This window comes from Convolutriloba macropyga, chromosome 4 (assembly GCF_964194025.1).
Source record: "Convolutriloba macropyga chromosome 4, txConMacr16.3, whole genome shotgun sequence".
NCBI classification, from domain to species: Eukaryota; Metazoa; Xenacoelomorpha; order Acoela; family Convolutidae; genus Convolutriloba; species Convolutriloba macropyga.
In genome coordinates, this window is record NC_134471.1 from 16,676,597 (window position 1) to 16,689,801 (window position 13,205).

Consider the following 13,205-nt stretch of genomic DNA (forward strand, 5'->3'; position numbering starts at 1 on the left):
TTCACTGTGGAGGCCTTTGACTACATCGCGTATGGATAAACAGTGTTTCTTTGGAGAATTTTTTGACATCATATTAGCAATTAGCACTGATTTAACGAGTCGTTGACTTGTATAATATTCTCAGACACTAGATTATTTTTGGGTTTCATCTTAAATATTTATCGGTTCAAAATAATTTGCAACAGCGCTGAATTTTTCTGCTGTGTTTACTTTGTTCCAAGAATTTTGTCGTTAAATTATTGCTCATTTTTGGAGAATTCATGATCATAAAAGAACTTTAGAAGAAATTAAGAGTCTCCAGACCGTCTTGTTTTGATATATTGTAATTCAACATTTGCCATCCCGATTTTGCGTGAAAGGTGCTGTAAGATATTAAATTTTTCAGAACAATGGTTTTCAGAACAAAAATTTTCCGATTAAGCTTTAAACACCATTAATTGCGAGGGATATGAGCAAAGTGAAAAAGAACTCTTCTTCGAAAGGCCTTTCTATAAAAAAAAATGACGAAAAGTATTGTTGCCTTTTTTAATTAAAAATAACAGTAAGTTAGATCATTACCGGCATAATTCAATCAATCGTCAATAATTTTGGTAACCGTAAGTGGCAACCGTCCTTTGTCAAAATAAATCCTATGTGAGCTTGCTAAATTCAATCAATATTGTGTGTTGGTTTCCTTAAACTTTTAATTTAGGTTGTTCAATTTTAGCTGCAGTATATGTATACCAGAGCTTAGTTCTATATCAATTTTTTTGTCAAAATATTGTTACAGATTCAAAATGATCAAGAATTTGTGCTCTATCTTGTTAACGCGAAAGAGCATTAGCTCAATAAAAATAATTTTAAAACAATTGTCGCGTGTTCATTTTTACAGCAAACTTTTAAGTCTTAGTTAGCAATCTCTTGCATCACGCCAAAAATCATGTTTTGTGCACATTTCTGACATATTTGATAAATATTTATTCTGTCATTAAAACAAGTATTGCTCTAATGAGATAAATATGCCTTGCGTTATCAAAACCATCATTAAAAGAAGATATGAAAACGTGAAAAGGTATCCTGACCAAGCAATGCTGTTATCAATTGGTGTATTATGTGAGATTCATAAAAAAACTTTTAATTAAAACGCTTTTTTATAATTTTTAACCAAGAAATTAGTTCCTAGATTTTTTCTGTAACAGACCAAATAAACATGAGCAGTGTTTTTAAATTCATATAAATTTAATTGTGATTGCTCAAACAGTTGAAATAAATCCTGTCATATTGATATAATGTCGCTAAATATTGAAAATGTGATAATAAATTATGATGCAAAAAGAAGAATAATTGTTTCTCATAAATTCCTTCTTCCAACTCAGAAAAATTTGCAATTTCACAAACTTTCGTTTAAACGAAACTGAAGAAATCAAAGTTATATGCTAGTTCATTTCACTGATTTTTTTCATTATTTTGTAAATAGAACTTTTAAAGACTTTATAAGAAAAATATATTTTTTTATTATTTTTCAGTAATATTTTAGCACGAGTACGTTTAATTCTTAGGCTGAATGTTTCGCACATGTCTACTTATTACCGAGAAAACTCGACATTTTTTCAAAACAGGAAAATAAATCGCATCCTTTAAAGTACAGCTGTTTGAAGTCTGAAAAACACGAGAAAATTTTTTACCGAGAAAACACGACATGATTTTCTCAATACAGGAAAATAAATCGCATCCTTCAAAGTACAGTTGTTTGAAGTCTGAAAAACACGTGAAAACTTATTACTGAGAAAACACGACTTGATTTTTTCAATACAGGAAAATAAATCCCATCCTTCGAAGTACAGCTATTTGAAGTCTAAAAAACACGAGAAAATTTATTACGGAGAAAACACACCATGATTTTTTCAATACAGGAAAATAAATCGCATCCTTCAAACTACAGCTGTTTGAAGTCTGAAAAACACGAGAAAACTTATTACCGAGAAAACACGACATGATTTTTCAATGCAGGAAAATAAATCGCATCACTCAGAGTACAGAATAAACTCATTTGGAAAAAAGAGAGTGCCGTGTAAATGGATAAACTTATAGGTTCTGAACGGCTGTTTGAAGTCTGAAAAACACGAGAAAACTTATTACCGAGAAAACACGACATGATTTTTTCAATACAGGAAAATAAATCGCATCCCTCAAAGTACAGAGTAAACACATTTGGAAAAAAGAGAGCGCCGTGTGAATGGATAAACTTATAGGTTATGAACGGCTGTTTGAAGTGTGAAAAACACGAGAAAACTTATTACCGAGAAAACACGACATGATTTTTTCAATACAGGAAAATAAATGGCATCCCTCAAAGTACAGAGTAAACACATTTGGAAAAAAGAGAGCGCCGTGTGAATGGATAAACCTAGTTTCTGAAAGGCTTTTTTAAGTCTGAAAAGCACAACGCGAGAGCAAATGGGATTTAAAACAGTTAGGACGCCATTTGGCAATATAATTTTAACCTCATGTATAAGTTTGCAATGCTGTCAACTTCTTTTAAAAAAAATTAAAACAAATTTCAAAACAAAATTTGTCAGTGTTCGAATGAGATTGTTCTCTTCGTTGCCAACGTTAACATTGACATCGAATAATTTCCAAGGCCAGGTTTGTCAGCCATTGCGCGTAGATACACTTACAATGGGTAAGAAGTTTTGATATCAATTTAATCAATTTCAGCTTCTGGTTACCAAGATAACACAATATTAAGATGAACTTTGTAACTGGATAATAAAAAAGAGCAATTCAAAGTCTTTAGCACCGCCTGGTTCTGCATTCTACTAACATGAGCTTCACTTTTGTTTTTCCATTTTTATGTGAAAACAGCAGTGCTCTTCAATTCGTGTAGCAGAGTTAATGAGAATGACTTTGAAAATTTTATTAAACTCCTTTTTTAAGGAAAGTTTGCTTTCTTTTTTGTCATTAATATTTAGGATCTATTCTGTCCCCCCCCCCAAGTGTTATTTACGCCCAAAGTTACAAAATTATATGTTGTTGTATAGCACGTTACTATGTAAAAAAACAGCACGTGCGCCTGGGGGGGGATGGGGGTGTAAAAATATAAGCCCACAAAGCCGGGGGGGGGGGGGGGGGACAGAATAGATCCAATATTTGAAATTCTTTGTCTTGGGACAGCAAACTATTGGGAGTTGTTGATCTTAATTTCTAGGACATTTTTTCTAAAAAATAAACAACTTGACTTGTATGTGCAGCTATTAAACTATAAGCGAAAACCGTTGGTTTCTCTAGTTAAAATCAGGGATCCGGTCTTGAAATCAGAGAATCCAAAAGTTCGCAAACTAAACAGGTCCTGTGATTCCTTGAAGATCTGAACTTAGGAATTATTTTGAGTAATTAATGGATTCACTTGAACTCTTTATGCTGATTTGAAAGTCAATTTCAAGAAACGATTTTTAAATTTGAACATTTTCCAAATGGACGATTAAAGAAATGGAATATAAAAAATGCGAACACAAAATTGCTTTTTATCAGCAGTAAAATTTCTGTAAAATCTAAATGGAAAATCAGTGTCATGAAAACGCTCGCTAATTGATTTTTCAAAAACAAAGAATAGAGGATGATTTATGAAATACCAATTCAAAAATGAAATTGTTCATTATCAAAATTTTATTTTTGTTCTTTTTCTTCCCCATTTTTGAAGGAACGCAGAACCCCGTTGATTTCTGGAACCCTTATGGAAAAATTGCAGTTGATCATAATTCCGAAAGCGAGCTGGTTTTTGATACTGGTTTGGTGTATGAAATGGCATCCGCTTTCGGCTTAAGGTTCTCTTTTAAGCCAACTGGCAGTTTATACAATTTAATAAAAACAGCTGATTCTGGGAAATCGTTGACAGTTTTGTCACAAGCCAATTCTCTTTTGATTATTACGCCTGATGAATCGACAGAGATGGAGCCGAAAGATGCAGCAACATCTACTGAATTTGAATTATGGCTGTACAGTTCGGAAAGCGTGCATTTGGAGTTTTCAGGACAGAATGTCGACGTTGTAATCGATTATCGATTTTATAGTTATCCTTCAGGTAAGAGAAATGCTTCAGGTGACGTTTCAACAATTAGACGAATCAAAAATAGAATTTTCAACTAATCTGATTGGTTAGGATGTTTAAAACAATATAACTTTAGGCGTTCAGTTAACCTAAATTTGACATAGCCTAATTGCAATATTTTACGTATTTTACCGCATCTTTCCATGCCAAGTGGGCCATGGCCGTGCCTCAGTGGCCCGTCGGATTTGAAATGAATCTATCACAACCAATCGCGAAATCAGTTTCCCCAAAAATATATATTCTTTTCTTTCGGCCTGTCCCGATTTCTGAGAAATATTTCGTAAATGCTCCTTCTCTATTTTAAAACATCGAGAACTTGTTTCGCGCTTTGAAGAGTTATTAGAAGAGTCTGTGCCATTGGTCAGAAACACGTTAGTTTAACAGCCTTCAAAAAAATCTTAGCCAGTGATAGCAGCCATTTTAGACAAACTTCATAGACAACTAAAAGAAACTACTGAATGATCTGTTTGGTTTGGTAGTTTTGTCTGTTTTGTCTGTTTTGAGTCCTTCAGGCATAAACATATAAATTATTACGAAATGATTTAAAAATCCACTGTCTTTACGTTTCACTGGCTTAATGATTAAAAACTTTACTGGCGTTTCTTCAAAAAATTATCTTCAAGACAAACAAAAAAGGAGTAGGCGTACGGTAAAATAGCTTCTCATATAATAGAAACGCAACTAAAAAGCAGAAAATCTCAAAAAAGCGCGAAAAAGTTGTGTCAAACCTTTTTTGAAATATGCTTACGATTCTGGTTTTTAAAGACTTTAAAAAATTAAAATTAAAATTAAATATAATTAAGAACCCATCTGCAAAATTTCAAGAAATTTATATATAACATAAAAAGAACCATATATTGTCCTTTACTTAACATAACACAGAGAATTTATGGTCCTTTACTTACTATAAAACGGAACACAAATGGTCCTTTACTTACCATAAAACGGACCATATGTAGTTATCATAAAACGGAACTTATTTTACTCATTAAGTCAGAATTGTTTTTCTCTATGATCTTGCTATGATTTGATGTTACGTGGCCAATCCTACATTTTGATCAAAATAGAAATATTTCAACAATTTTTTTTGACTGAGATGTTCAAAACAACATGCGCTCAATTAAATTAAATTTTACATAGCCTAATTGCAATATTTTACATAAAATACCGCATCTGGCCATACTTTGAAGGTCATTTCCGTGCCTCAGTGGGACGTTGGATGTGATATAAGTCTATCATAACAAATCGTTTCACCAAAATCAAATTCAAAAGAATACAAATTTTTCTCGTTCAGCTTGACACGATTTCTGAAAGAGTTTACGTTAACGCTCCTTCCCTATTTTAAAACATCGACAATTACTTTCGCGCTTTGAAGAGTAATTTTAGGAGTCTGTCATTTGGTCAGAAACACGTTAGTTTAACAGCTTTCAAAAAAATTTTAGCCAGTGGTAGCAGACATTTTAGACAAACTTCATAGACAACTAAAAGAAACTACTGAATGATCTGTTTGGTTTGGCAGTTTTGTCTGTTTTGTCTGCTTTGAGTCCTTCAAGCCTAAACATATAAATTAACACGAAATGATTTAAAAAGTGTATCTAGAGTTTTCAGGGCAGAATGTTGGACGTTGTAATCAATTATCGATTTCATATTTACGCATCAGGTGAGAAATGTGACGACAATTCAATAATTAGACGTACCAAAAAATAGAACTTTTAACGAATCTGATTGGTTGAGATGTTTGAACCAATATAATTTTATGCGTTCAATTAACCTAAATTTGACATAGCCTAATTGCAATATTTTACGTATTTTACCGCATCTCGCCATGCCAAGAGGGCCATGGCCGTGTCTCAGTGGCCCGTCGGATTTGATACGAATCTATCACATTCAATCGTGAAATTAGTTTTCAAAAAATGCATTTTATTTTCTTTCCGCTTGACCCGATTTCTGAGAAAAATTTCTTTAACGCTCCTTACCTATTTTAAAAAACATCGAGAACTTGTTTCCCGCTTTGAAGAGTTATTAGAAGAGTCTGTGCCATTGGTCCGAAACACGTTAGTTTAACAGCTTTAAAAATACCTTAGCCAGTGGTAGCAGACATTTTAGACAAACTTCATAGACAACTAAAAGAAACTACTGAATGATCTGTTTGGTTTGGTAGTTTTGCCTGTTTTGTCTGTTTTGAGTCCTTCAAGCCGAAACATATAAATTAATACTAAATGATTTAAAAATCCGCTGTCTTTATGTTTTACTGGCTTTATGATTAAAAACTTTACTGGCGTTTCCTCAAAATAATATCTTCAAGACACACAAAAACGGAGTAGACGTGCGGTAAAATAGCTTCTCATATAATAGAAACGCAACTAAAAAGCAGAAAATCTCAAAAAAGCGCGAAAAAGTTATGTCAAATATTTTTTTAAATATGCTTACGATTCTGCTTTTTAAAGACTTTATAAAATTGAAATTAAAACTAAAATTAATTAAGAACCCATCTTCAAAATATCAAGAAATTTATATATAACATAGAAAGGACCATATATTGTCCATTACTTATCATAACACAGACAATTTATGGTCCCTTACTTACTATAAAACGGAACACAAATGGTCCCTTACTTACCGTAAAACGGACCATATGTAGTACCTTACTTATCATAAAACGGAACGTATATTACTCATAAAGTCAAAATCGTTTTTCTCTATGATCTTGCTATGATTTGATGTTACGTGGCCAATCCTAAATTTTGATCAAAATAGAAATATTTCAACAAATTTTTTTGGTTGAGATGATCAAAACAACATGCGTTCTATTAAATTAAATTTTACATAGCCTAATTGCAATAAATTACATAATATACCGCATCCGGCCATACTTTGAAGGCCATTTCCGTGCCTCAGTGGGACATTGGATTTGATATAAGTCTATCATAACAAATCGTTTCACCAAAATCAATTTCACAAAAAATACATATTTTTCTCGTTCGGCTTGACACGATTTCTGAAAAAATTTTGCGTTAACGCTCCTTCCCTATTTTAAAATATCAAGAATTATTTTCCCGCTTTCAAGAGTAATTTTAAGAGTCTGTGCTTTGGTCAGAAACAAGTTAGTTTAACAGCTCTCAAAAAAATCTTAGCCAGTGGTAGCAGACATTTTAACCAAACTTCATAGACAACTAAAAGAAACTACTGAATGATCTGTTTGGTTCGGCAGTTTTGTTTGTTTTGTCTGCTTTGAGTCCTTCAAGTCTGAACGTATTAATTAATACGAAATGATTTTAATAGTGTATCTAGAGTTTTCAAGGCAGAATATTGACGTTGTAGTCGATTATCGGTTTTATATTTAGGCATCAGGTGAGAAATGTGGCGACGTTTCAACAATTAGATGTACCAAAAAATAGATTTTTTAACGAATCTGATTGGTTGAGATGTTTAAACCAATATAACTTTATGCGTTCAATTAATTTATATTTGACATAGTTCAATAGCAATAATTTACGTATTCTACCGCATCTGGCCATGCCAAGAGGGCCATGGCCGTGCCACAGTGGCCCGTCGGATTTGATATGAATCTATCACAACCAATCGTGAATTTAGTTTTCCAAAAACACATATTATTTTCTTTCCGCTTGACCCGATTTCTAATAAATATTTCGTTAACGCTCCTTACCTATTTTAAAACATCGAAAACTTGTTTCCCGCTTTGAAGAGTTATTAGAAAAGTCTGTTCCATTGGTCAGAAACACGTTAGTTTAACAGTTTTCAAAAAATCTTAGCCAGTGATAGCAGCCCTTTTAGACAAACTTCATAGACAACTAAAAGAAACTACTGAATGACCTGTTTGGTTTGGCAGTTTTGTCTGCTTTGAGTCCTTCAAGCCTAGACATATAAATTAAAACGAAATGATTTTAAAAGTGTATATAGAGTTTTCAGGGCAGAATGTTGACGTTGTATTCAATTATCGCTTTTATATTTAGGCATCAGGTGAAAAATTTGGCGACGTTTCAACAATTAGATGTTTTAAAAAAATAGAATTTTTAACGAATCTGATTGGTTGAGATGTTTAAACCAATATAACTTTATGCGTTCAATTAACCTAAAATTGACATAGTTTAATTGCAATAATTTACGTATTTTACCGCATCTTCCCATGCCAAGTGGGCCATGGCGGTGCCTCAGTGGCCCGTCGGATTTGATACGAATCTATCACAACCAATCGTGAAATTAGTTTTCCAAAAATACATTTTATTTTCTTTCCGCTTGACCCGATTTCTGAGAAAAATTTCGTTAACGCTCCTTACCTATTTTAAAAAACATCGAGAACTTGTTTCCCGCTTTGAAGAGTTATTAGAAGAGTCTGTGCCATTGGTCAGAAACACGTTAGTTTAACAGCCTTCAAAAAAATCTTAGCCAGTGATAGCAGCCATTTTCGACAAACTTCATAGACAACTAAAAGAAACTACTGAATAATCTTTTTGGTTTGGTAGTTTTGCCTGTTTTGTCTGTTTTGAGTCCTTCAAGCCGAAACATATAAATTAATACTAAATGATTTAAAAATCCGCTGTCTTTATGTTTTACTGGCTTTATGATTAAAAACTTTACTGGCGTTTCCTCAAAATAATATCTTCAAGACACACAAAAACGGAGTAGACGTGCGGTAAAATAGCTTCTCATATAATAGAAACGCAACTGAAAAGCAGAAAATCTCAAAAAAGCGCGAAAAAGTTATGTCAAATTTTTTTTTAAATATGCTTACGATTCTGCTTTTTAAAGACTTTATAAAATTGAAATTAAAACTAAAATTAATTAAGAACCCATCTTCAAAATATCAAGAAATTTATATATAACATAGAAAGGACCATATATTGTCCATTACTTAACATAACAAAGACAATTTATGGTCCCTTACTTACTATAAAACGGAACACAAATGTTCCCTTACTTACCGTAAAACGGACCATATGTAGTACCTTACTTATCATAAAGCGGAACGTATATTACTCATAAAGTCAAAATCATTTTTCTCTATGATCTTGCTATGATTTGATGTTACGTGGCCAATCCTAAATTTTGATCAAAATAGAAATATTTCAACAAATTTTTTTGGTTGAGATGATCAAAACAACATGCGTTCTATTAAATTGAATTTTACATAGCCTAATTGCAATAAATTACATAATATACCGCATCTGGCTATACTTTGAAGGCCATTTCCGTGCCTCAGTGGGACATTGGATTTGATATAAGTCTATCATAACAAATCGTTTCACCAAAATCAATTTCACAAAAAATACATATTTTTCTCGTTCGGCTTGACACGATTTCTGAAAAAATTTACGTTAACGCTCCTTCCCTATTTTAAAATATCAAGAATTATTTTCGCGCTTTCAAGAGTAATTTTAAGAGTCTGTGCTTTGGTCAGAAACACGTTAGTTTAACAGCTCTCAAAAAAATCTTAGCCAGTGGTAGCAGACATTTTAACCAAACTTCATAGACAACTAAAAGAAACTACTGAATGATCTGTTTGGTTTGGCAGTTTTGTTTGTTTTGTCTGCTTTGAGTTCTTCAAGTCTGAACATATTAATTAATACGAAATGATTTTAATAGTGTATCTAGAGTTTTCAAGGCAGAATATTGACGTTGTAGTCGATTATCGGTTTTATATTTAGGCATCAGGTGAGAAATGTGGCGACGTTTCAACAATTAGATGTACCAAAAAAAGAATTTTTAACGAATCTGATTGGCTGAGATGTTTAAACCAATATAACTTTATGCGTTCAATTAATTTATATTTGACATAGTTCAATAGCAATAATTTACGTATTCTACCGCATCTGGCCATGCCAAGAGGGCCATGGCCGTGCCTCAGTGGCCCGTCGGATTTGATATGAATCTATCACAACCAATCGTGAATTTAGTTTTCCAAAAACACATATTATTTTCTTTCGGCTTGACCCGATTTCTGAGAAATATTTCGTTAACGCTCCTTACCTTTTTTAAAACATCGAGAACTTGTTTCGCGCTTTGAAGAATTATTTGAAGAGTCTGTGCCATTGGTCAGAAACACGTTACTTTAACAGTTTTCAAAAAATCTTAGCCAGTGATAGCAGCCCTTTTAGACAAACTTCATAGACAACTAAAAGAAACTACTGAATGATCTGTTTGGTTTGGCAGTTTTGTCTGCTTTGAGTCCTTCAAGCCTAAACATATAAATTAAAACGAAATGATTTTAAAAGTGTATATAGAGTTTTCAGGGCAGAATGTTGACGTTGTATTCGATTATCGCTTTTATATTTAGGCATCAGGTGAGAAATTTGGCAACGTTTCAACAATTAGATGTTTTAAAAAAATAGAATTTTTAACGAATCTGATTGGTTGAGGTGTTTAAACCAATATAAATTTATGCGTTCAATTAACCTAAAATTGACATAGTTTAATTGCAATAATTTACGTATTTTACCGCATCTTCCCATGCCAAGTGGGCCATGGCGGTGCCTCAGTGGCCCGTCGGATTTGATATGAATCTATCACAACCAATCGTGAATTTAGTTTCCCAAAAATACATATTATTTTCTTTCGGCTTGACCCGATTTCTGAGAAATATTTCGTTAACGCTCCTTACCTTTTTTAAAACATCGAGAACTTGTTTCGCGCTTTGAAGAATTATTTGAAGAGTCTGTGCCATTGGTCAGAAACACGTTACTTTAACAGTTTGCAAAAAAATCTTAGCCAGTGATAGCAGCCATTTTAGACAAACTTCATAGACAACTAAAAGATACTACTGAATGATCTGTTTGGTTTCGCAGTGTTGTCTGTTTTGCCTGCTTTGAATCCTTCAGGCCCAAACATATAAATTAATACGAAATGATTTTAAAAGTGTATATAGAGTTTTCAGGGCAGAATGTTGACGTTGTAGTCGATTATCGCTTTTATATTTAGGCATCAGGTGAGAAATTTGGCGACGTTTCAACAATTAGATGTACCAAAAAATAGAGTTTTTAACGAATCTGATTGGTTGAGATTTTTAAACCAATATAACCTTATGCGTTCAATTAACCTAAATTTGACATAGTTTAATTGCAATAATTTACGTATTTTACCGCATCTTTCCATGCCAAGTGGGCCATGGCCGTGCCTCAGTGGCCCGTCGGATTTGAAATGAATCTATCACAACCAATCGTGAAATTGGTTTCCCAAAAATACATATTATTTTCTTTCGGCTGGACCCGATTTCTGAGAAATATTTCGTTGACGCTCCTTACCTATTTTAAAACAACGAGAACTTGTTTCGCGCTTTGAAGAATCATTTGAAGAGTCTGTGCCATTGCTCAGAAACACGTTACTTTAACAGTTTTCAAACAAATCTTAGCCAGTGACAGCAGGCATTTTAGACAAACTTCTTAGTCAACTAAAAGAAAATGCTGAGTGATCTGTTTTGTATGGTTTTTTTGTCTCTTTTGTCTGTTTTGAATCCTTGAAATCTAAATTATATAATTAAAAACCCGATATGTTTACGTTTCACTGGCTTTATTATTAAAAAATTAACTGACGTTTCTTCACAAAAATTTCTTCAAGGCAAACAAAACTCGGAGTAAGCGTTTTGTAAAATAGATGCTCATATAAGAGAAACACAAATAACAAACACAAAATGTCAAAAATGTCAAAAGTTGTCTTGTTTTTTTGAAATATGCTTACGATTCGGGTTTTTAAAGTCTTTTTAAAATTCAAGTTGAATTTAAATAGGAACCCATCTGCAAAAATTCAAAAAAATTATATATTTAAATAGGACATAGTACTTTAAAAAGAACCATATATGGTCTCTTACTCACCATAAAATAGACCATATATGGTCCCTAATTACCATAAACCGGACCAAAAATGACATCTTTCTTACCATAAAACGGACCATACATAGTACTTTACTTGCCATAAAACGGACAGTATATGGCCCATTAAGGTGGAAAGACTTTTGTCACTCTTGTCCAGACAATTACGTTCCTAATATCCCAGCTAAGGTAACTACTTTCTGAGGTTTAAACGTCCCCAATTTCCGCCGGGTCGCTATTCTTCGCAACTTTAATTTCAGTATTATCCTCATTTAATGCAACTATTATCCGTGTCGTTGTTGTCCGTAACTTAAATGTCGCTAAGTTCAAAATCTCTATTATCCGCAATTGACGTCACTATTATCCGACACTACTTATAGTTAGAAATTAGCTTAATTGTTTTAATTGTTTTAAAGTAACTAATTATAGTTAGAAATTAGCTTAATTGTTTTAATTGATTATAATTGCTTTTAATTTTGTTTCCGAAAGAAGGTAAACCTAGATTTGGATGTTTCATTTAGATGCTCCAATATAGATCCTTTATCGCAGTAAAGAAAAACTTGAAAGTTTCTTACATTTTTTTATTTTTACTTGGTGTATCATTTTAAGAATCCGTTAAAAGTCTCTCTTATGACCCGAATATCAGCTGGTGAAACTAAATTAGCACTGAGAGATTTTCATTAAATTAATCAAAAGACCAATTTTATCTATAATGTGAAACAGCTTTGAGAGATTTTTATCACAATCTATGTTAGACCAATTTTATTCGTCAAGAAAAACAGCACTGCGGGTTTTATTAACATAATCAAAAGGCTAATTTTTTCTGTAGGTTTAAAAGCAGCATTGAGGATTTTTATTAAATTAATCAGAAGGCTACTTTTATCTATAAATAAAAAAAAGAACCCTGTAATTCGAATCAAAACAGTCTGACGCTAATTATTTTAAAGTCTAATTTTGGATGCTTCAATTAGTGTTAGCCATTAAAAACATTGCCTCTGAGTCCAATTCATATTCAGACAATCTAAAATGAATTGAAAATAGCGTTATTTACTTTAATTTAAAAATTAATCAATGGCCGCAAAACATATGTAGAGCGCAGCAAAAATTGATTTGGAACGAATAACCATGCTAAACATTGCGGACCTTGATGACGATTCCTCCACTCATAAATTGCGGACATTTGTGACCCAAAAACGTGATTGTTCTGTAACGATTGTCCGCAGCTTTTCTTGTCACTGTTGTCCACAATTTGACCTATTTTATCCCACCCAAAATGGAGTGACACATTATTTTCA

At 32.7% G+C, this 13,205-nt stretch overlaps 4 protein-coding genes across 4 annotated transcripts in view; all 4 read left to right on the forward strand.

Moving 5' to 3' along the window:
• LOC142337485 (peroxiredoxin-2-like) overlaps positions 1 to 13,205 on the forward strand; it is a 538,029-nt gene that overhangs the window by 317,271 nt on the left and 207,553 nt on the right. The gene's annotated exons all lie outside the window — the stretch shown is intronic.
• Positions 1 to 13,205, forward strand: part of LOC142337484 (transmembrane protein 64-like) — a 227,808-nt gene that overhangs the window by 136,750 nt on the left and 77,853 nt on the right. The gene's annotated exons all lie outside the window — the stretch shown is intronic.
• The window catches only part of LOC142337483 (COP9 signalosome complex subunit 5-like), a 235,183-nt gene that overhangs the window by 68,610 nt on the left and 153,368 nt on the right, over positions 1 to 13,205 (forward strand). The gene's annotated exons all lie outside the window — the stretch shown is intronic.
• Positions 1 to 13,205, forward strand: part of LOC142337998 (uncharacterized) — a 67,353-nt gene that overhangs the window by 35,665 nt on the left and 18,483 nt on the right. The gene's annotated exons all lie outside the window — the stretch shown is intronic.